The 23675-nt window shown below is 44.2% G+C and overlaps 1 protein-coding gene across 10 annotated transcripts in view; it reads right to left on the bottom strand.

The window, feature by feature from the left end:
- Positions 1-23675, bottom strand: part of LOC146871733 (transcription factor SOX-13-like) — a 671695-nt gene that overhangs the window by 565896 nt on the left and 82124 nt on the right. For 3 of the 10 annotated variants that reach the window (XM_085651240.1, XM_085651233.1, XM_085651230.1), the window contains one exon: positions 22350-22600. The exons of the other annotated variants lie outside the window; for them this stretch is intronic. The gene's annotated coding sequence lies outside the window, so the exon portion shown is untranslated. The remainder of the gene's footprint in view (positions 1-22349; positions 22601-23675) is intronic. 10 annotated transcript variants of the gene reach the window in all.

Raw genomic sequence — 23675 nt, 5'->3', positions numbered from 1 at the left:
TGGAAGACCCTGTCCGATCCATTTTAAATATCTAAATAGGGTCCACTATACTCCTGAAAGATTGAGCAGATATGGCCTCAGAGAAGGGTCGAGTTGTGAGTGTTGCAGCAAACAATTAGCTTATTTTATGCACCTAGCATGGACTTGCCCAGGAATAGCCAGATTTTGGGAGCGCGTATTCAAGTAGTTGGCAGCGGTGATTGGGCTAGAGCTTGCACTGGAGCCAGCATTGGCTCTACTGGACTATTCTAAATTAATACCCAAGTGGGTATGCAGATTAGTCGATATGAGTTTGCTGTTGGCCAAACGCAACGATTGCCTAGTGGGCGAGCGACATGCTATATTGCAGCACTCAAACAGAGAATTATAGTGACCTACTCCCTCCCCACAGTAGACCTAAGAACTTTTGGGCGCTGTATAGAACATACAGGGACACTAAGGAAGGGGAGGGTACACCCACTGAAGGGGACAACAAGAACTAAGAGCAACCAGCCCTGAAGTTTCGCAGCACAGGAGCGGGACTGGTGGTGGTAGTGAGTACTGAGTAGTGCAAGTGGAGGGACTGTAGAGTGAGACCTTCAGTTATCTCCAGAGCTACTTTGTGACTGATCTTGAGGCAAAGAGGGTGGTCATGGGCGGTGCGGGTCGATAACGAAATTAAATGGGATGTTACTTGCCTGCTGCTTTATTTGGAAATTTTGCTGTATGACTTTTGATAGCTTTTGGTCATTGCAATTGCCATAGGATGGAAATGAGTCTTTGGGGGGTGGGGGGTGGGGGGGGGGGGGTGGTGCGCTAACTAATAAAGGTTTTAAAAAAAATAAACACATGTGAAAGGTGGGCATGTCTGGTGATGAACCACGATGGCAACAGTCTTTAGGAGCTCCATCTTACAGTGGGCGTGGTTGAACCAGCTCCAATCACAGTCCTTTGGAACTCAAAAGCGTGCCAGGTTTAGAAGCCTTAGCTTCTGCTTCGCGTGCATCCTTCTGCGCTACCACATCATCCTCCACGCTTCCTAGGAGCGGAGGAGGTGGTCAGCGCCGATGGATATTTGAAAATGCAAAATACCTGCGAGTCTGGCCAGCTCCTACTCAGGGCTTGGTGGATGACAGCCACGGGAAAAGGGGACAACATGGTGCCAAAACTTGTCTAAACTTTCTGTTGAATCTTGGGTATCTGCCCTTGACAACTCTAGACCGGTTTTAGGGGATGACCCTGAGTTGGATAACAACATAGTCAATCTATGGCTGGAATCATCCTTAGATACACTTATCCCGGAAAGCTGGATGACTAGGAAAAAAGATGGGCTCTGTGTAGCGTGATACTCCCCCAAACTCAGAGAACAGAAACAATTATGTAAGCGCCTGGAGAGACGTTGGAGGAGGGATTTTTCAAGTGCGGAGAAAATTAAATATAGAGAAGCTATTAAAGCCTATCAAGCAGGAATTAAAAATGCCCAAGCTGAGTATTACGGAGGAAAGATTATCTCCGGGTCATACTCTCCCAGGGAAATTTTTAAAATTATGAAATCCATTATCAAACCCCCTGCGCCTCCACTGCCATCAGAGGACATCTTAGGACGGTGCACAAGGCTGGCACAATTTTTTCATAGGAAAATTGATGACATCTACTCCACCTTTACTCCTCTATTGACCTCGGCAATAACCCCTGTAGAGGCAGAGCCCCGATTGCCGGGGCCTCTCATTGAGACCATCCCTCGTATGGATATAAATTCCCTTAAAACCTACATGGAGCGGTTGAAATCGGGCTCCCCAAGAGATGCAGTATCCCCCATGACTCTCAATCAGGTTTCGGGACTCTGTTGCCCCAATTATTCTGGAGCTTATTAACAGTTCGCTGTCCTCAGGAATTGTGCCATCCTTATGGAAGCGAGCTATGGTCAGAGCATCACTGAAGAAACCTTCCCTGGACCCTGAAGTGTTTGCCAATTATCGGCCGATTTCACTTTTACCAGGGATCGCAAAGATATGTGAAAAATATGTCAATCTTGTTCTCTCCACATTTTTGGAGGGGAATGAATGTCTACACCCCTCCTAAATGGGCTTTAGACCCCAACAAGGCACAGAGACAGCCTTGCTAGCTGTGGTCGAAGAAGCCAGGATAATTATAGAAAGTGGCGGGTCTGCAGCTATTATATTGCTCGATCTCACTGCGGCATTCGACACTGTTAACCACCAACTTCTGATTACAAGACTTAGAGAGGCTGGGGTGTCAGGAATCATACTTCAATGGCTTGAATCTTTCCTGACAGACAGGTATTTTCAGGTCTTTGAGGGTAACATTAGCTCTGCAAGAATGCCACTACGATGCGGAGTGCCGCAGGGCTCTTCGCTGAGCCCTACACTCTTTAATGTCTATCTGCGCCCATTGGCCGAGGTGGTGAAACCCTTTGGGGTTAACATCATTATTTATGCTGATGATACTCAGCTGATTGTGTCCCTCAATAGCCTGGATAATGCTAAGAGCAACTTGGCCAGCTTCTTAGAGGAGATCTCCGTTTGGATGGATAATTCCTTCCTAAAACTGAACGCGGCCAAAACCGAGTTGATGCTCTTGGGCAAAACTTCTAACATGGACATCAACACTCTCTGGCCGAAATGTTTAGGGGTCTTACCTACCCCTAAAACTCAAATAAAAAGTCTCAGGGTGTGGCTGGATCATAGCCTGAACTTTAAGGAACAGGCACACAGGGTGGCAGGTACCGGTTATGGTATTTTAAAAATGATCAGAAAGGTCCTTCCACTTTTGCCATTCGCTGCCAGGAAGCTTTTGGTGCAAGCCCTGATTTTTTTGAGGCTTGATTATGCCAATGTGCTTTATTTAGGGTCTCCAGCCACAACCATTAAAAAATTGCAAACAGTTCAAAACTGTGCGGCCCGATTGCTGCTGCAGGTTCATAGGCATGAATCAGCTATATCTCACATCAAATCCCTGCATTGGCTCCCAGTAGCTAAGAGAATTCAGTTTAAGGCTTTATGCATTGTCCATAAGGTACTCTCAGGTAAGGCCCCGCCGATCCTTCGATTCATTATTTCCCCGTACCTACCAAATAGATCTTTACGCTCTGAGAAAAAACATCTAGTCATAGTTCCCAGAGTATACCGAGCTCGGAGTGGGGGACGCCTTTTTTCCCTCATTGCGGCTAAAGGCTGGAATCAGCTCCCAGATCATATCCGATTTGAGATCAATCATCTCACTTTTCGCAAACAACTGAAGACTCTGCTGTTCTCTGGAACTTTCTGATTGCTTGATTGTCTGGTTGCTTGTCTCTAGTGCTGGGAGGCCTTTGGTAGCCATGCGCTCTATGTACTTATTCATTCATTCATTCATTCACTTGTCGTTGTGCATAAGGAAGGGTGAAGCAAGAAAGTTCTTGGTGCAAAGGGGCTTACAAGTCATAACCAAATTTGTAGGGAAGAGAGAGAAAGTGAGAGCAAGAAAGATCAGAAGGAGACACAACAAGCATTGGCAAAGCCAATAGGTCTTGCCTGTGCGAGAGCTGATGGCTTTGCCAATATCTTTTTGCCCCGTTGTACACCAGCATGACTAAAAGTTTGTGGCATAGGAGAGTGTCGCGGAGTAGAGTGGAGTGTCATGAAGTAGAATAGAGTGCTGTGGAGTAGTGTGTCATGGAGTAGAGTGTTGTGAGTGGTATAGAGTATCAGAGAGGAAAAGCAGAGTGGAGTGGCAAAGGGTAGATGAGATTGGCATAGAGTGGATTGGCATTGAGTGGAGGAGATTGTCATGGAGGGGAGTGACAAAGTGGAGAGACACAGAACGGTGTAGCACAGAGTGGAGTAAAGTTTTGTAGGGTGGAGTGCCGTGGAATGGAATGGAGTAGAGGATTGGCATAGCATAGAGTGGAGTAAAGTGTCAAAGAGTAGAGTGGCGCAGAGAGTCGCAGAGTGGAGTGTTGTAGAGCAGAGCGTCAGAGCAGACCGGCATGGAGTGTCGTAGAGTGTGTTCAAGTGGAGCGGCGTAGGATGAAGTGTCAGAGTTGAGAGGCCAAGAGTAAAGTGGCGTAGAATGGAGGGGCATACTGTTGAGAATGGAATGGAGGAAAGTGTCACAGAATAGACTATCGTGGAGTAGAGTGAGTGGAGACTAGAGATTTTTTTTTAAATGTGATTAATTTGTCATTTCCTTATTCTGATATATTCTGAAATATTTGCAAAGTACATTTACAGATATTTAAATATTGTTGTGTGCTAGAAAAAATTACATCCTACAGACTTTTCTCTCACATGGGTACCCAGCAGGATTGTCACATAAATCCTCTCACTTTGAAGTCACAGAAAGAAAAAACAAAGACATGCTGGACAGCCTAAAACAAATAAAGCCCACAAACAGAAAGCAAGCAAATGAGAGTTACAAACCAATGGTAAGCAATGGGCGGAATGCATTCCCAGGGAAGCTTTCAGAATGACACAAGATTTATTTTCAAACCCGACAGCTGTGCTGTCTGATATGCTTTGACCTAAAAAGGAGGAGGAGAAGAAAAGCAAACTATAAGAAGGAATTAGAAAGACCATGCAGAGAGCATGATTTAAGGGAGAAAGTTACATGATGATTTCTATTTTTTGCCAGCTCAATTCGTATTTTATCTCTTGGAGCCAAACCAGGCTCCTGACGCGGCTCGTCCCATGAATTCTCTGGTTTTTTCATATCTATCTTATTATAAGGCATCTTCCTCCATGCACCGGACACTCACCAAGAAGGAGGTCCTTACTGGCATATAGTCCTGCTCCTAGAGCTGTCATTTCCAGGTGCTGTTGGGGGTAAGAAGCTGCAGTTGAGGTCTCACAAAGATCTCCCCCACAGCACTCTCAGCAACGGGAGGGATGTGAGGGGTAGCCCCTCCGACTGGACTGATCAGAGTTTCGAAGTCCAATTGTGAGTGGAACATAGGGCTGCAGTGAACAGGCTTTAACTGCCACTCTTTTTCAGGTCTGTGTGTGTCGTGCTCTGTCGGAGTCGGCCCTGAACATGGAAGTCCGCTTTATGAGGTCCCACGGGGGCACTGCACCAAGTTCTGCTGCTGTAGTGTCCATGTCTGAGTTAATGGTTGGGTGAACATGGTATATGATGGGTTAACATGGAGGGACATTTACCACCAGAACAGTCAGGGCGTCGATTGTGTGTGCAGCTCATTTGTAAATACTGCCTTTCTTCTTCTTTTCCAAGTCCAACAGCCCTATTGGGGTCGGTCGGAAGGAACTGCTAGTCTTCTCTGGAGAGCCTGGGATGTGTTTTGTATCACATTGTGCTGTTGGAGGAATAGAGCTGGGCAAGCCCGTAAATTTATGATGCAAGCAGAGCCAGGGTTCTAGGAGCCAAAGCATGTGCGGAGTCATCAAAAGATGGAACACAGAAGATGATAAAGGCTCCTCACAATAAGAAATCAAACCCCCAGGACAGAAGGAGCAGTATAAGAACGAACAGTTCATGGAAGACAAGAAACGCAAGAAAAGAAGATAAGAAAAGGAAAGACACTGCTCAGAAGGTGTGACTTGGAGTGCCTTTGATTATTCAATATCTGAAGTAGGGCCCTATATCCAGGATGTGAGGATTCTGAAGAAATGTCCCAATTTCATGAAATGTTTATAAACTATACTTTGGCATTGAGCAGCGTCCAGACCCTGTGCCAAGGTTAGCATACTCCAGCCTATGTTTAAAAGGGCTTGTCCTAAGGTGGAGCACAGCAGACTAGACTTCTAATGTTTAAATTATGTATACACTCGAATTTGCATGTTTTAAGTGGTCTACCACGGATATGGAGCATTATGCATAATGTTTTCTTTTTACAGCTTACATCTTTAGATTGCTTTCTACAGCTTACATTCTTAGCTTTCTTGCTATCTCGGAAAGCTGTCTTCCACTATACTCCTAAAATTCTGCATGAAAAAACTGAGCTTGGCTCATTTCCACTTGATTCCTTAAGGCTTGATTTCTCTCCTTTCTTTCTTCAGAGTGACCCTCTTCTTACCGCCCATCCTCCGCATTCTTTTTATTTCTGAGTCTAGCCTACTCTCAGTCGCATGCCTGGCTGCCTTATTCTCTCTCATTGTAATTCTGCAAAAAGCGGAGACCTCATTTCATAGATTACAACCTCTTGTTTTAAAGCTCTATGCCTGCACCCTAACATTACCTAATCTCTCCGATTCTATCTATCTAACCAACCATTCACCTGAATCCACATAGCCCCTAATAATGATCACACCTAACTGGTTGTAATATAATCTATTCCAAAATAACTGGAGTAAATGCATGCATTTTGCTTCATAAAAGCACATGACTAATTACAATAATTAACATTTAACCACTGGATTAACCACTAACTTTGGGTTCCGTAGTAGAGTGCTACTCACTGTAGTAAACGCTAAATAAATGCAATTACAATTTTTTTTAACATTTGTTTAATTTTTACCTGTTACATAACAGAACTGAACTGAGTGACAATCAATTAAAATAATGCTTTCTAACCATGAACGTTGAAGCATTCAAGTATATCTCTTAGGTCATAAAGATGTTGCAATGAGTTAGCCAACAAATATATCTGTAATGTGCAATGCTAGCCAATGTTATATGGGGGATGGTTTTGTAGCGCACATTTCGCATTGAAATACTTCATAATGCTCCTAACCAAAACACAAGGAGGGCCTGCAGGGGTTTATTCCCCTATTGAGTAACCAAAACCACAAACGAAACTCTTGGGTCTACAAGAGGATATACAGGACCGAGTCCTAGTGGAGTGTTCCTATTAAAGGACGGTTTCCCTCAACCACCTGCAGGTGGCATGATTCATCATAAGGTACAGATTGATAGCTTTGTCAATCTCCATAAAATCAAAAAAAAGTGCAGCCCTTAAGACAGTCTTTCGAATATGAATTTTCGCATTTGTTGGCTTATAAGTGTAAGGCGATCACTATGGATGGCAAGCTTCTGCCATTTTCCCGGAAGCATAAATTATGTGACGTCAGATTTTCAGATTTGTCACATGTAGCGTACAGAGATATTAAAGGTAGAGGGGAGTCTTAAGTAGGGCCATTGGAAATATGCAAAAAGGGAGGACCAAATTATGTGCCATGGTTGACTAAATGAGGCAGAAAAAAAGGCCAAATTATGCTGCTTAAAACAGCCCATTTTGTGAACACATTACAGAGTTATTTTGTCTTTTTAGGTCTCTCCTGAGACAGCAAAGGTGCGGTCATTTGCAAAACATTTTGTTAGCTTAAAGGGGGAGGGAGGTTAGAGCCTGCCCTTTGCTTATCATTGGTTGTGTTCATGATCACTCTTATTTGTTGGCTCCTGTTTGGTCAGCGAATGTCAGCTTCACTTCACCTTCGTGCGTTTCTCCCTCCCCTGCAGCATGGCACAAGTACTGTCTCCTTTCTTTGTGAGTATCCTTCCACTGCACACGCTTTCTGGCCTGGGCTACTTTTTTCTTTTACTTGCAGCACTCACTAAGTGTGCATGTGTATGCAGGCAGTCTCCCCTCCCCAGCCCTCTCCATGTTGTTGCTTGCCCTGTCCCGCTACTGTGTTGTCACCTTGTCATCGTTGCTTGGCCAATTCCCCTCCTGTGTAGCTGCTTGGCCCGTCCCCTCCTCCACCCACCCCTGTACCTTCCCCATCCCTCTCCCACTGTTGCTTCTCAGATCCCCCTCCTGTGTTACTTGACCCGTTATCTCCTCCCCCTCGCCCCATCGTTTGACCCGGCCTGGTTGGTCACATAGCTCTGTGTTCCACATTACAGATTTTGGATAAAATACGGTGCTCTTAAAACAATTATGCCTGCAATACCCTGCTAGAGGTCCTGTGTGTGCCACTGACTGAAGGGGAGATTGCAGTAGATCTGTCTGGTATTTGCAGGCTACTTCTTTGATGCGGCATGTAGACTGTCAGGGACTATGTGGGGAACACAGTCAGGGACTTGGGCAAGGACTGGGAACTGGGTAGAAAACACACAGAAAGAGGAGTACAGCGCTGCCCAGGATCATACAGGGAGTCAGAGGAGAAAAGGGATCCAAAGGGGAAGCCTGCACAAGTGAACAAGATAGGTAAGACTCAGAAAGGAAGGGCACTCATGAGGCAATTTAGCATTCACAATAATTACACCCAGGGCGAATGTGCAAGACATGTATATGAAACAACATTAAAGATAAAGGGAAGTGTGGGGTAAAGCACTCAGGAGCTCCACACGGTAAGACTGAAGCTCAGTAAGTTTCTCACCCATAATTACTGTTACAGATACTGACTACAAATACCCACATGTAGGATATGCATGCAAAGGCAGGGTCTGTGGAGCTTATACCTATGGTGATGTTATAAATGTAACTTAAAGACAATACTCACAGTGAACAAGAAACACCACATAGGTAGTCAGCTGTGCCCACGGATCCTAGCAATCAAACAGGAACACACAAGGTAGTAACAGCAAAGGGGTAGAACTAAACACAAGCACAATAGACAAGGAGCTAGCAAGGAGGAGCTGAAACTCAGGAACAGGAACAAAGAATAACTATAGCTCAGGAATTCAGGAAACAAGGTAGCACTGCAGGCAGTGCTAATTCAGGTACAGGGAATAGATATAGCTCAGGATCTCAGGAAACAAGGTAGCACTGCAGGCAGTGCTAATTCAGGTACAGGGAATAGCTATAGCTCAGGAACTCAGGCAACAAGGTAGCACTACAGGCAGTGCTAATTCAGGAATAAGGAAAACAGCAGGAGCTCAGGAACAAGGAATAACTAAATCTCAGGAAACACTGGAAACAAGAATATCAAAGGCTCACGAAACACTGGAACAAGGATCGGTCTCACCGGCAGTGCTGGACTGGGAACCAAAACCGTCCCTGGCAAAGTGCTCGGCCGCCGCCCACCCCTCCCCCCCGGGGGGTTGGAGGTGCCGCCGAGCTCTTTGCCAGGACCGGTTTTGGCCGATTTTGTTACAGGGCCGATTTTGCAGCAATGCTGCAAAAACGGCCCTGTAACAAAAACGGCCCCCAGGGGTCCAAAACCGGCCCCCACCCGTGCGGCGCACCGGGGGAGTGCCCGGTGCCCGCTACGGCCAGTCCGGCCCTGCTCACTGGTGTAGAGCTACAATGACCAACCCTGGGCTGAAGGGAGCTGGGGCTTAAAAGAGCTCACAGTACTCATGCGCATCAGGTGTGAGCAGGCTAGCAGCAGCCAGCCACAGGTGAGCTGAATTCCTCCACCCATCCTTGGCCTGCATGGGTGGAGAAAAAGCAGTGAGCAGGGGATTGTAGGTAATGGAGTTTCCAGCATGAGCAGACTGGCATCCACAAAACCTGGCATGGATTGGGAATGGATGTCAATTCCTAAATGATGTCCACATGCCTGTAAGTCAGGATATGCATACAGGGGAGTTTCTGGAAGCATATTAGAATATAGGAAAGCCCCACAATTTGCCCCCCTGGTGGTGGGAACGAGAGCACAGGGAGTGAATCGTGACATAGACGAGGATGTGCCTCAGAGGCCTGGTTGCAACAGGAGCTGCGGGCAAGCCGGAGGCCACCCTTATGATCAACGTGCCGTTTTGAGCGTACCTTAAACTCCTCTCCCTCCTTGTTAAGACACCCTACTACACCCGGTTTGTTGCTGCTGTCATCCTGTTAAAATGTAAAAGCTGAATTCTCTCATTTTTTAATCAAGCTGTGCTTCATCCATTTTCACCCCTGTCCTGTTTTCAGCCTGGCTCTATCCTTGACACCGCACCTGCATCAACATTGGTAAAGAATCTAGATTGAGACATTGTAGGCTGCGTAAACATGCAAAGTCAGCACAAAAGAACAGCTGATGCCTACAATGGGTTTCGTGTGTTTGTTAAACAATGGTAAAGCCTTAGATAAAGTTTGCTCAGATAGCCTATCTTGTTGTGCAGCTTCAGGACGCGACAGTTACACAAGGCACCAAGGTTGTTGATTCTTAACGATTGTCCCATTTATGTGTTCTTCCCAAAGCTCCATTTACCTCTGGGCGTTCCTTGTCTGTGATCTTTATTATAAAAACCCATGTAACCATTGTTCAGGGTGCTCTCTCCTTGGGTATCTTGATGGTACTTGTCGGATGGAGACCCATTCCTGAATGCTTAATAAATGACCTATGGTTTGACTTCGCACCAGTGTCGATTCCTCCTTACTTGTTAAGAAACCCGTGGCGAAGTGGTGACCCTGCACCAGCAGATTATTAATTAATCTGTTCCACAAATTGGCGCCCAACGTGGTGGCCCCATCAAGGGCTTGCAGGCGGACCGGGGGGAGGAGATCAGGTCGGTAAGACAAACTTTGCTGAGGGGCGCCCCAACTGAAGAGAGTAGTGTTGCTCATGGTCCAAGGTGATTTTTCAGCTCTCCGACTCCGATCTTCCTGACGGCTGCTTGCCTTGACTGGGGCATTCGGACGGTCATTTTTTAATCAGGGAGGTTAGACTGGTGGGAGTTGAAGACTGCACATAAGGTAAATCTGTATTGAACCGGTTCACTTGGTTAGGATTTGTTTTGATATTTGAGACTTGCGTTTGAAACTTGCCTTGGAACTTGCTATTTGTTTTGACTAATATTGTTTCTTACAGGTAAATGTGAGAATATTTTTTATTTCTCTCCGTTTATAAGTTTTCATCTTATATAACATGCCTGTGCTTAGTACCCTTTGGAAGTTTTGTTGTTGCTGCTGCGATAAGCAGAGCATTTTGGAATCAAGTCAGCCGGCGCCACCAGAAGGTACGCCGAATTTTGAGATGAACATCAAATATGGTATTTGTCCTGTCATGTATAATACATTGTGGAACAAATATACCAAAGGGGATCCCCAGTTGCAATGGCCATTAGAGGGAACCTTGGACCCTCATAAACCCTGATTATTTAGAGAATCGATTGTTTTTAAAGAAAGTTAGGCCAGCCATGTTTCATTGTTTGCGTATGTGGAGGAAAAAAGCAAAGGAGCGGCAGCTCAAGGCAGAAGAGGATACAAAGGAAACAGGAAAGGAAGACAGAGTATCATAAGTATAAGGAATTGAAGGATAAGGAGGTTCAGGAGAAAAAGGAATGTTTAGATAGAGAGCATAAATTATTAGTATCTAAGGAATACATAGTTAGACCAACGATAGCAGTTCAGGTCCACCAAGAGGATGTGGACTCAAATCTTGATGGATTATTGATTGAACTACCCCCACCCCCATATGCACCAGACACCCCCCTCCCTTTGGACCACCAAATGTTGTTCCCCCTGTACCTCCGGTTCCCCCTCCTTTGTCCGCAGTTGTCCAGCTCCCTATTTTTCAGCCAGTACCGGTACATTCCTTATCCCCTCCAACCCAGGCCACTGCACCCCCACCCCAGGCCTCTGCGCCTCCACCTCAGGCCATTGAACCCGAAATGATGGATGATCCCGTACTTCCTGCATCTGTCCTGACCCCTCGAGTTCTTCGTTCTACTGTATCTCAGTTTCGTCAGGATGCGATAAGGTTAATGGTATTAAATTGGTTAAGTGATCTAGAAATGGAAGTAGAAGAAATGATAGATCAGATACAGGGTTTTTCTGAGGGCGAGCTTCTTTGTCTCATAAATAAGTTTTCTCACCAACTTATGGTCCAATGGGAGATGACTACAGGACAGAATGGCCCAGATGATGTTAGAGCTATAAATCGACAGTGTCAGATAGGAGCTTTCCCTGTAAGTAGAGTTAATACTGCCATAGCAACGATAATTAGATATCGTAATGAACTCTCTTCCTCTCCTTGGATAAGACCTATGACGGAAGCTGCACCACAATTTATTCCCGCAAGAGGGAATGCAGATAATGATGACCCTAATAGTCCTGATGCTAGAGCCCATTTTTTGTACAATTGGATATATACGCCCTGGAAAAGGATGGATGTACTCACTTTAAAAGTCTCCTTACCAGACATACGGAAAAATCCTAGGGGATTTTATGATGATGTACAGGCAGCCATTGATTCTTGTGTCATGACCCTAGCAGATATGGATATGCTTTTTGGTATGATCCTACCACCTGATATGTGGCGACTTACCCGAAACGGGATCATGCTGTTGATTTTGGAAGAGACTGGGCTGCTATTGTAGCAGCCGATAGGGATAGGAAACCTGGTAAGAAACCTAGTCAGCTCATACTGGATCTTCCTGGAAACATACTTACTTACATAAAAACGATGGTTCCAGCCAGAAAAATAGATTGGGCACTTTTCACTGCCTGTAAACAAGAGCAGGGAGAGGGCGTCCCTGATTTCTTTACTCGCTTTGAGGAAGTGTCCCACGATTTTTTAATGGGCAAGATACATCTACACCTACGGGTGCACATTTATTTGTAGATCGATTTGTCGGAAATTTACTTCCAGAGATATCTGTTCGCTAAAAGAATTCCGAGAGTTTGTGGGCTTCAGTAACCCCGAAAGCTATATTAGATATGGCTTAGTACTATCAAAATCAGGTGACCACTGAGCAAGAACAGAAAGAAGGAAAATTAAAAGAGTTAAAATTTAAAGTAATGATGGTTCAGGCCTATGGACCTCAAGGTAGGGGCCGTGGTCAGAATTATGGTCAGAATTACAGACAACCACCTCCAGGAGGGCCACCGCGTAGACAAACTTCATTAGGGCTAGATCAATGTGCTTATTGCAAGGAGAAAGGACATTGGTGTTCAGAATGCCCTGTTTTAGTGGCCGGAGGGAGAGGAAGAGGACAAGTGAATGGTAATCGAGGGACTTTAGCTCCCCGACAGCAGCCACAGCAGGTTCAAGCTCCAGAGAGAAATAGGTCCGAAAATTATTTTGATCAACGAAATAATCAATATTCTACGGAGGATTGGGAATCAGAAGAGACTGTGGGAACACATTTTGCTGAGGACAGCGTAGGACAAGGAGGACCAGTTGAGATATTTGTAGATCAGTCAGGGCCCAATGTAACAGCAACCATACTTGGGCAGGAACAGATGTTTTTAGTGGATACAGGGGCAACACGTAGTGCGATATCTCAGAAACTGGTCCCTGGGACACCCTTGTCTGGCCAAGTGATCAGATCAATAGGGTTTGATGGAACACCAACTCCTAGCCCTGTGTCCCTTTTTGCTTCCCCCACATGCTCCAGATAATCTGATGTGACTTGATCTATCGAAATATTTCCATGCTACTATACATTGTTCCCCATCTGGAGTACGTGTTATTTTTGGGAAAAAGACATTGCCTAAACAATACAATTTTTCTTTGTGTTCGATCTTGATTCTGTCCCTGCATGTGTTTGGGCTATTGCTGACACAGATGTGGGAAGAATGGCCATTTCCCCAGTACACATACAGGTTCGGGAGGATGCTTCCTTACCAAGGGTCCCACAATATAAAATATCAAAAGAAGGTGAGGATGCACTGATATCTATCATTGATGACATGATATGTACAGGCGTTGTTGAGGAAGTTTCCTTTAATGTATGCAATAGTCCTATTCTCCCCATTCTAAAACGGAGCAATGGAACAGGGGATAAGATTTACAGATTTGTGATTGACTTAAGTCAACAAAATAGTGATTCCTCAATATCCTGTCGTTTATGATATTATGACTGTTGACATTAATCCCACCTACAGCTACTGTATTTTCCGTCATCGACTTTAAAAATGCCTTTTTCTCTATTCCTATACATGAACATGTTGTTGTTATAGAAAACAGTAGATATCTTTTTGGGTTTTCATTACGGGACGGTAATTCAGATTTTGTAGGGCTCCACAAGGGTATACAGAATGTCCTAGCATTTATAGTCAGTTGGATTAACTACTTTTGCCACCAGGAGTTACGCTTGTGCAATATATCGATGACATTCTGCTAGCCGCAGACACAGTTGAGCATTGTAAAGAGGCCACTCTCTCCCTATTGCATCATCTCGCTGTTAAGGGACATAAGGTCTCCAAGAATAAACTGCAATATTGTCAATCTGAGGTCACCTACTTGGGTCACCTCTAGTCTAAGGAAGGCCTAACTCTGACTAAAGACAGGATTCAAACTATCCTAAAAATTCCTATTCCTAGTACTCAAAAAGAAGTCAGGGCACTTATTGGTATTACTTCCTACTGTAGACAGTGGATCCCAAATTTCTCCCTTATTATCAAACCTCTTTTGTCCCTTGTTACTAAAGACACTCCCTCTCCTCTACCATGGACATCTGAATGTCAGGAAGCATATCAGCAGCTTTGTGCATCCCTTTGTTCTGCTCCAGTGTTAGGCACTCCAGATTATGCTAAGCCTTTCATATTATATATGTACACGAGAGAGAAGGATGTGCATTGTCAGTTTTTTCGGCTGTATTAGACCCAGTGGCCAGAGGACTTCCAGGTTGTCTCCACAGCGATTTCGATACGACAATCTGAGGGAAAAGAGTTGAGTAACAAGCTTATGGTTATGGTACCCCATTCCGTAGATGGACTCCTGAATCAGACTAAGACACAACACTTGACTAGCGCTAGACTCACAGGCTATGAACTGACACTTTTGGCACCTCATATCACACTCAAGAGATGTTTGACATTGAAACCAGCTACATTGCTACCTTTGCCAGCTGAACAATCGCATGATTTGCACAACTGCATTTTACTAACAGAAGAACAGACTAAGGGAAGAATTGTTCTACAGGATACACCTTTGTTAGACCCTGAGGGAGAACTATGGGTGGACGGCTCTTATTTAAGACTACCTGATAGCACCACCTCTGCCATAACCACATTACAAACTGTGGTAGAAACAGCCCATATCCCACAATAATCTACCCAAGCAGCTGAACTCATTGCGCTTTTGAGGGCTTGCAAACTCAGTCAGAGATTAGGAGTGAATATTTATACAGTCTGTATGTATTTGGTGTGGCACACAATTTTGGCAAACTCTGGAAGGAACGGGGATTCCTAACCTTCCATGGTTCTAAAATACAACATGGCGAATTGGTAAATAGTCTTCTTACTGCTCTGACATTGCCATAAAGTGTAGCCATTAACAAATGTAGTGCCCACAAGAAAGATACAGACAAGGTGGGTCAAGGAAATGCGTTTGCTGACGAAGTTGCACGAGATACTGCAAGTGCACTCACAAGTAAAGTATATGTATTACGATCCCAAGCTGAAAGATGGGAAAACATGTATACAGAGATCAAGGAAATACAGCAGTCAGCCACTGAACAAGAAAGGGCAGAATGGCAAAAGGAAAGAGAATTAGGTGATGAGGGATGTTGGAGGTCAAAAGACATGTCAAAATGGAAATTGCCCTATGCCTATGTATTGCCTTTTGTGACTATGGCTCATGGACCTGCTCACGTTAGTGCCAAAAACATAATTTCCCAATTGAATCCAGTCTGGGATAGTCCGCTCATTCGGAAAACGGCTGAGCATTTGGTTAAAAACTGTATGATTTGCTTAGGGCACAATCCTGGGAAGGGAGTATCAGCCCCTACTGGTGGATTTTTTCCACCTCACGTCCCCTTCGAGTCGCTCCAAATGGATTATATTCAATTAAAGCAATAATTAAAAATATGTACTAGTGGTGGTTTGTTCCTTTAGTAAGTGGGTAGAAGCGTATCCCACCAAAGACAACACAGCCCTGACAACAGCTAGAGTTCTATTGAAGGAGTTCTTCCCCCGTTTTGGGGTTTGTAGAGTCCTATGGAGCGACAACGGCCCTCACTTTACTAGCCAGATAATAGAGTACCTAACGAAAGTTTTGGGGGTAAAACAGAAATTTCATGCTGCTAATTATCCTCAGGCAGCAGGTTTGGTAGAAAGGTACAACGCAACGTTGAAACTAAAATTAGCGAAGATTCAAGCAACAAAGGGCCTTAGTTGGCCAGATGCTTACTATCTGTTCATTCCATCCCACAAAGTAAGATTGGACTTTCTCCCTATGAGATCGTCTTTGGTAGGCCTATGAATGTATGGGGACCCCCGAAACCAAATAGGATTAAAGAAATACCGCACCCTGTTTTAAGTGATTACTTGAAAGACTTAACCGAAACACTGTCTTTGATTCATCAGCAGGTGCGTGACAAATCAGATGGTCCGGCTCATGGTCTCCAGCCTGGGAAATTCATCTTAATAAAGAATTTTCAATGCTCGAAGAACTTGGAGCCCCGGTGGAAAAACCCGGAGCAGATTCTACTTGCGACATGAACTGCTGTCCGTGTCACCAACAGACTCCATTAGAACAATGCTGCGCACTGTAAGCGCATCCCAGCAACTGTTCTCCAGCCAGAAGGCAGAAACGATCTAAAAGACATCTTAGAGACTCAAAAAGGTGTTGCTCCTCTGAATGAAGACACTTTGAATGAAGACACTTTGTTCCCAAATCAAACTGTGCTATCGGCATCAAGGTACGATTTGCGACCATTGACCGATTTCAATTAGTGGAACAGTCCGGCTGCGACACAGTGAGATCACAGAATCGGCTGAACTAGGTTCAGAGGGGATTGTGATACGTGTTCATTGGTGCCTGGGTCTCTCTCCAACCTGTGGTTGTATCGATACCGAGAAGGAGAAATGCAGAAATTGGGATCTAAGTTGCGAAACAAAGACAAGCCTCTGTGTATGGTGACTCTGATCATACTCTTGATAATCTTGGCAGCAGTTATTTGGACAATGGAGAAAATGATTCCAGCACAAAATTTCTTACCTACTACTACCCCTCTCCCCGTTGAACATAACTATTTCACCCTTTCCTACCACGAACAGAAGCACCGCATGTCCTACCTCAACAACACTTTCATACAGATGTTTCATCATACTCAACGCTACAAACACCACCAACTGTTGGGTGAGCGGAATGATCAGCTCACCAGAAAAAGGGAGGAACGCCTCTCATTCCCTTGCCATTTTCACATAACGGCTCCTGCAGAGCCTGGTTTGCACTATTGTGGGCCTCTGAAATTGCTAACATTACTTCAGCTGGTGTGGGAGGACTTAATGCCAAATTGAACAGAGTGTGTTACCCCCGATGAGGAAGGAGACCCACAAGCCAAAGGAACTGCATGGGAAATGGAAGAATATCGCAGAGGAAATGCCTCCACACGCTAGGTTTTCTCCAACACTCGAACGACCAAGGGTAATGGGCCACCTGTTAATGCTGTGACTAGAGCCCGAGGTGACCTTTGTGTGAGCAGTATTGGCCGTATCCCTGTGGGAAAAAGTGACTGTACAACAGTACTAACCATTACTGGAACAAACAATAGTTTTCTGTCCTCACACAATACCTATTTTATCTGTGGAAACAAAGGTTACTATCGTTTGCCTATTGGTTGGTCTGGGGTTTGTTACGTGTCTTTCCTGCTTCCCCCTGTGTTTTTAGCACCTGCCTCCTATCACGTTCCTTAAATAGATTCAAGAGGACCATAGAAAATAATTAAATAGATTAGACTGACACCGCTCTCCAACAATATGTTGATTTTAATTCAGGGCTCTTTTTTTGTGGGAGCAGCTTTAAATAGCAGAAAGATTAGGTGTTTGACTCGTGTAGTAGAGGCTGTGACGAACCAGACAGCAATGGCTCTTGGTAATATCACAGAAGAGCTCCAAATTGCAAGAATCATAGCTTTACAAAAAAGAATGGTGCTTGATGTAATCCTCGCCGATGGCGGTGGAGCATGTCGCATCATCGGCAGTAGCTGTTGCGTGTTCATTCCTAACCACGCCCCTTCTGTCTGTGACGCCATTTCTAAATTACACAAAATAGCTGCAGAAATACATCAAGACCAAGGAACCTGGTCCTAGTCTGACTGGTTATAGGGACTTATCTCCACTTGGGGTTGAAAATTGTTAATGGGAATAGTAATCAGAGGAGCCATCTTTCTCACTTGCTGTTTGTGCATTCAATTATGATATGCACCACTTGTATAAATGTTTGCAGTAGTATTAAACCCACCCCAATCAATGATCATGAATTAAATAGAGAAATGATTATGCACACTGAAATTCATGAATTAATATTAATGTACGCGATTAATACATGTACCCTTATGAAAAGATTCAGCACAGCTGAAAAGGGAGGACTGTTAAAATGTAAAATCTGAATTCTCTCGTTTTTTAATTAAGCTGTGCTTCATCCATTTTCACCCCTGTCCTGTTTTCAGCCTGGCTCTATCCTTGACACCGCACCTGCATCAACATTGGTAAAGAATCTAGATTGAGACATTTGTAGGCTGCGTAAACATGCAAAGTCAGCACAAAAGAACAGCTGATGTCTGCACTGGGTTTCGTGTGTTTGTTAAACAATGGTAAAGCCTTAGATAAAGTTTGCTCAGATAGCCTATCTTGTTGTGCAGCTTCAGGACGCGACAGTTACACAAGGCACCAAGGTTGTCGATTCTTACCGATTGTCTCATTCGTGTGTTCTTGCCAAAGTTCTATTTACCTCTGGGCGTTCCTGGTCTGTGATCTTTACTATGAAAACCCATGTAACCATTGTTCAGGGTACTCTCTCCTTGGGTATCTTGATGGTATTTGTCGGATGGAGACCCATTCATGAATGCTTAATAAATGACCAATGGTTTGACTTCGCTCCAGTGTCGATTCCTCCTTACTTGTTAAGAACCCGTGGCACAGTGGTGACCCTGCACCAGCAGATTATTAATTAATCTGTTCCACAACCGCTGGATCGGTATGGCTTGAGGTGGAATATGCAGGTGGCCCCCTGCACGTCAAGTCCCTGCAAGACTCTGCATCCAAATGCGGGGGGGCATCAAGGAGGTTCACGCATGAAGCTTTGCCTGTGCGTCGCTTACCTGCCGGTCCAGAGTGGCATACTACTTCTTCTGGTGCGGAGACCAGGGCCTTGTTATACTAAGCCCATCGTTGAGATGGAGGGACGGCGCTCCATGCCACTTCAGGTTGCTTTACAGCTCCTTCTATGGATTGTGGGCATCGCGGATAAACATAGTTGCCTCAGGGTCTGGGAATATGCACCCTTGCTATGAGCTCTTACCATCTGTTGGCCTGGTAGTTAACAAAAGAGGCACATGTGCATCCTTGAATCACAAGACAGTCCGAGTTTATAGACTGAAAATTTGTACTCGATTGCTGATCTAGAGGGCCACATCAGGCCTGGCTGGCCACGGCGCTGACGCAGACTCACTCTGCCAGTAGGCTGAACAAAGGCAAGATAAACTGACATTTGATTTAAAGGCAAGTCCTAGCTCAGCTAACTCTAAAATGTATTCAGTGACCTCTCAGTTGGATCGCCTGATGGAAAGAAAAAGCAAAAACAACACTCCGTCCATCATCCCCTTTGGATTTGCTTTGTTCGCCCTAAGTTGGCAGGGTATGCCCAGACGTGGGTCCCTTGCTCACTTTGCCACTGGATTCAAGATAGCCTAGCTGAAGAGGGTTATGAACCCAAAACCAGTCACGGAATGCTTGTTTCCGGTTCAGGGAGGTTGGGCTGGACTGTTCCTATGAGGCACAGGGTCAGACTGATTTGCATATGGCCATGTCTGAACTGGGGTGGCGGAGTGAGCTAAAGAATGATGATGTTTTAAACTCAGATCAGTTGACTGGGGGTGAGTGCTTTCAATGTTTAGCAATGTGAGGTTATGTATACTTCACTCAGAATGCTCTTAAATTATTTGCAGAAGCTTGAAAGTAAGAATGATAATTCTTTGCTTTTAAAATAAAATGTTCACAAAAAGAATGCAAAACATTTAGCTAAACTACTGGATTAATGGAGGTACCATTTCTATGCAACATAAAAATAAACAAGCATTGGTAAAGCCAATGAAATTGTTGGTCAGGCTTTTGGCTTTGTCAATGCACAACTGGTTTTGGCAATATTTTGGTGAAACCTCATTGGTGTGGGAGCTGCTGGGCCCTCACCATTATAACAAACATTGGCAAAAGCAGTAATTGTTGTGTTCTCAAAAATCACACATTGCACAGTAGTTCCTGGCACTGGATAAAACAACTGTGTGTGGATATGCTCCTTGTGAAAGAACAGAATGAAGTCACTCACAGTGAAGCTAGCCAAGAGAGGGAGGGAGAGACAACATTTTACTAAACATAAAAGGTCATTGTTAACGCCAGACCTAATTAGGGGCCAAATCATGAAATAAAGTGCACCCGTGTCCTTGTATTAAGTGCAGATATACAACTGTTGTAAATTCACAAGACTACAGAAGTAGGCCAAGAAATAGTACTCCTAGAAGATATTTGTGAACTGTATTTAAGCATAAGCAAATATGCAGGTGTACTATATTGCTCAAGCAAAAATCTGAGCCATTGCAAGTTCACTTTTCCTCCAGCCACTTTTTTTTATTTGTGAGCCAGAACTGTTGCTTACCATTACCTTCAGCCCCAGTATGTAGATCTGCGGAAATGTGACAACATAAGGGAATTGTTAGTATTCAAAGCGTACTATGGAAGGAGCCCTAACGTAATCAGAGAGGCTACTTCAGAGCTCTTCAATGTAAGACCTTTGTTTTTAGAAGGGAAATACTTACCATTCATCTCTTATTTTGCTAATGGGCCCTCCACATCTCTTTCTCTCACAGTGGTACCACAGGAGATGTTATATATAGGTGTACGTCTCTTGTGCACTGCAGTGAGAAGTGAGAAGCAGGAACATCTGGGTACGTGCCAAGCACATCGACTTTAACTGAGACAGGTTCAACTAGAGACCATGCAACTGGTGCGCGGTGCATCCAGTGAATTCTGTGTCTAGCTTCCAAGTAGCTGCCTTCACGACTCTTAATTACGTCTTTTTGTGCACGGTTTTAAATAGGCTCCCCTATTTTAACTCATTACACACTAAATTAAGTACATTCTGTTCCTTGACTGTGACAACTCACGCTTCTCATCTCACCTTTCTGGCGTGCTTGCACCCATAGTAAAGGATCCTCCCACTTGAATATTGAAAGTGACCTGCGCTAATTAAATGTGGTGCTGCGCCACATGGGTCAGACAGGGGCTGGGGGGGGGGGGCAAGGGGTAACTATATAATACTATTTATTCCCAAAAAGGCAACAGCTTTAATATATAAAAAACAGTTACAATCCTAGTTATTATTGGTCTTACTAAATACATGAAAGGTCGGTATGCCAGGCACAGATGCTTAAAAAGACAACCATAATGCATGCTAAAAAAGGCCACAATAAAAAGATATTTGATCGTAAAATATTCGCACTTCAATTATACAAAATTTGAAGCATATTATGTACACGTCTATCTATATATATATATATATATATATATATATATATAAACCCGCAGCGCTATTTGCGCATTCTCCTCTGCTGGCCTAAATGCGTACAGAAGGACGTCTTAAAATAACATAGCAAAAAATAAACGTCTTTACATTTCATTGTAACACAGGAAGAGAACAAAAAAACACATTTGAAGGTGTTCTGTTCATAAACCATAATCACACAATGCTCATGTTTACTGTCTTTGGAAATAAAAATATATGCTAACAGTCCCTCGCAAAAGCCGAGGAAGTCTGATAACTTCTTATCATAAATCCTCATGTGCCCTTCACAAGTCGTAGAGTGGCACATCTTATCCGGGACTCGAAACCACTCCTGAGCCCGCAAAAAGCTGAGATTTGCATCATGCAAACTCCTTGCCTTCCTGCACAGGCGTAAACTCTATCTCCGTTACACAAAATATATCTCCATAATAGTAAAAAAAACATAATGCAAGTCCTAAAAAAAACAATGCTTAAGCTAGCGAAAACATAATATCTAATAAATCATCCCGGGGAAACCACTTGTAATCCACTCTAAACAGGAGATATCCCGGAGTCAATTGGCTATGCGGGCCGGATTAATTAACCTCTTCCCTATTAGTACTGAAATAGGGGTCTCCTCTGAATATTCAGAGGAGCACTGGAAATAAAAAACACATAAATAATCACTGAAAGATTGTAAATGCAACCTTTCCCTCTCTGTCAGGTCCCTATGACTCCTTGGAACGCCTCGGACAGAGGCCCTCTCCTTGCTATATGTGGAGAGGCACAGTAACGCGTTATAACAAGAATAAAAAAATGAGCACCACTGAAAGACGCCAGACACAGTCTTTCCTTTGGCTCTACGAGAGGCACAATAATAACGTACGTCTATTCATAGCAAGAAAAACACATAAATCACATAACTTCCTAACTTCACTCTCTGGCTCAGAATTACATTTCGCACACAAGCTTCCTCAGCTTTAGAATGTCCTTTAGCGAGACCAGCCAGACAGGGAAGAAAAACTGAAAGGGAGAAGGAACGCAGAGGTCTCACAAGCGCTCCTCTCAAAAACTGTTACTAAAAGACACAATCACGTCAGGCAGCAATCATAGACTTACCCGAGTGTCTGTCTCTGACGTTCAGTCAGAAAAGAGTCACGAGTGTTTAGTCTGCGTCCTCTCAGTCCCAGCTGTCTGCTGGTACTGCCAATCCGAATCACGGCGCCAAATGTTGGAGGGAGCTTTATTTAAGGGTCAAGAGGGCAGGGGGCTGAGCACAGCTCTTGGAGCCTTCACGGAGTGATCGAGGGAGTGAGTTAGGGACAAAAGGGGCACCTTAATTTGAGCTGGGGTGTCTGGGAACGCTCGCTCTAAAAATGAAGGAAACAGACATGTGAGCCATGGAAACGGATATTGAGAGTTTTAGCAGTTTAATTAAGACGGGGCAATTTCAAAAACTGCAAGACAAAGGCATAAAAATACAAAATACAGAATCCAGATAGTCACATGGATAAGATGGCATTTCTGTATTAAAACTATTGTACTGTCTGAGAGAGAGAAAGACTAAACCTCAAAGACACATTTATAAATGCATTATGAAAAACGTAAGTTAAATCAAGGAAAATGTCAGAATGCAAAACACACTTGAACTTGATCTAAAATACTGAGAATACTCGTGTACCTACCTAAAACCTCAAAGAAAGCAGCTTTGTAAATGTAATATAAGTATGAAATGCTCAATAAGAAAACACCAATTTAAATAGCAAAATAGCATATAGAGCAAATATATTGGCAAGTTAAATTGTATCTTAAAAACAAAAAACAAGAGCTCTTGGGAACCACACACACCCGCCTGCCATCTACTAACAGACGGGTGGGGTTGTCCAATGAGGTCTCTGTGGTCTCCCTTCTTATACTCTTTAAAGCAGTTAGAAGCGCCTACGGCAGTGCTTTCCAAAGTGTGTGTCCCGACACAGTACTGTGTCGCCTCCCCTGTGTGGGTGTGTCGCGCGACGATGACGTCTGCGTGCATATTAGGGCGAATGCTTTCATTCAGTGACGCAGTACAGTACATCAGCCTACGCAGAGGAAGGAGAAACTGAGCGCTGCGGCCTTGTTCCCATTCCGACGCTCCCCAGGCACTCTGTAAGCTAAAGGTATTTTAAAACTCTGTTTAGGCCGCACAGGATTGCATTCACAAGTGGGTCAGATTTCAGCACACCCTGTAATTACCGGTTGGTTTAAAGACCGATCTACCCCTCCCATAGCCCCCACCCCCTCCAGTGTAGATTTCAGCAGGTCAAAGCTGCTTGGCTCCTGGGTATCAGACTTGAACGGTGTGATAAATACCATCCATCCATCAAGGTAGGGTTGCTACCCGAGAAGTATTTTACCATTTTGGCTAGTCTAGAGAAAAAAAACCTTGAGATAACCATCAAGATCCGG

This window comes from Triturus cristatus, chromosome 1_1 (assembly GCF_964204655.1).
Source record: "Triturus cristatus chromosome 1_1, aTriCri1.1, whole genome shotgun sequence".
Classification (NCBI taxonomy): Eukaryota; Metazoa; Chordata; class Amphibia; order Caudata; family Salamandridae; genus Triturus; species Triturus cristatus.
This window is presented reverse-complemented; position numbering and strand designations above follow the sequence as displayed.